Here is a 1,546-nt window from a genome sequence, read left to right on the forward strand (position 1 = left end):
GTGGCAGTTGGGGGCGGCAGCAGGTCGGGGTGGGTGCGGACGGGAGCCTGCTTCTGAGCGCAGCGCGCGGGCCGCGGCTGGGCGGGGGCGCTGGTCGTGATGAGATTAGCAAGTCGGTAATGTCGGTAATGTGCCCCGGCCGAGTCGTCAGAGGCCGGACGGGGCCCCGGGACAGGGGGCTCGCCTGCTTTCCAACAACTTTGCGACTGATACTCAATTTATGCCGTCTTATCTGACGAGCGTCAAAGCGTCGGGGTAGTGCCATGCAATATGCAGCCGGTTCCCCCGTTTGGCTGGGTCTGCACCGAGGGGGGAGGCCACCGCGCAGAGATGTCGCGCTTGAATGTCCGAGCCCCGCCATGCGAGACGACGCCTCCGAAGTTTAAGGGCTGAAGGGAAATACCCGCCTTGACGCTTCTCGACGATCATTTTCCATACTTACTAAATTTTTATTTCCGTATTCTAATTTGAGAGAGGAGATGAAAACATCTAGCCTTGTGCTTCCCGCACAGACCCTGACTGCACTGCCTCGCCCGACTCGCGAGGGAAGTCAACCTTTACTGAACTGGCACCGCGAGGCCATAAAAGGCTGTGCGGCTGGCCCCGCGCCCACGCAACACGCTGGAGCGCCCGACTGCGCCTTTGCCTCATCAGAAGAAGAATCCGGTGCGCGGAAAGAGCACGAGAAAACGTCAACACAACACACATACTTCAATAAAAATACAAACAAAAATGTTACTGCCTCAGCCGCGCAGAAAGACGAGTAAGTAAGTAACACAGTCGTGTGGGAGTGTCCCGCGGTCGGGGCTGATTCACGGCTTTTCCACGTCGGGCCGTCCGGACAATGTGGCAGATTACGGCGTGGCGCGGCGTGATTGGGACCCAAGGGGCCCAAAGCCCGGCGCTGCCCGGCGCTGCCCGGCGGTGCCCGGCCCGGCCCTCGGCGCGGCGGACATTGAGCTTCCTGATCACGACCGCCACCACCGCCGCCGCCCCTCTCCGCGCCACCGACCCGACCCGACCCGGCGCGGCGCGGCGCGGCGGCCACAGCGCTGACCGCGGCCTCACGCGGGCCGCCTGTAGAGCGCGGCTGGGGAGGGGGAGGGGAGGGGACGCCTCCGACGGGGCGACTCCGAGCCGAGGCGGTGTACCAACCGACCAAGAATTATGTATCGGGAGACAGTCCCAGGTCTTCTTGAGCTGTTCGACGGCGACCCTTCCAGAGCAGTAGTATGAGTTCTACTCTCAGGGATGGGCCGCCGTGATGAGCCATGCTGCGCAACACAACCTTTATAACGTCACCGCCTTCGCCCCGGGGGGCCGGCTACCCCTGCGCTGCTCGGCCACCACAGCTTTGCGCGATGCGGCTGGCGCCTACAACAAGAGACAAAAGGCCCCCCTCGCCCGGAGGCCCGGCCCGAGCCCAAAAGGGCAAGAGGATTGCGCGCCCAGCACCGGCCAGTTGCAGCGGCCTGACCAGCAGCACGAGCCTGTTGTTGTTCCATCACGCTCCCTAGGCCCCGCCCCGCCCCGCCCCGCCCCACCT

The sequence above is a fragment of the Frankliniella occidentalis genome, unplaced genomic scaffold (assembly GCF_000697945.3).
Source record: "Frankliniella occidentalis isolate FOCC.00 unplaced genomic scaffold, Focc_3.1 Scaffold169, whole genome shotgun sequence".
In the NCBI taxonomy this organism is placed as follows: domain Eukaryota; kingdom Metazoa; phylum Arthropoda; class Insecta; order Thysanoptera; family Thripidae; genus Frankliniella; species Frankliniella occidentalis.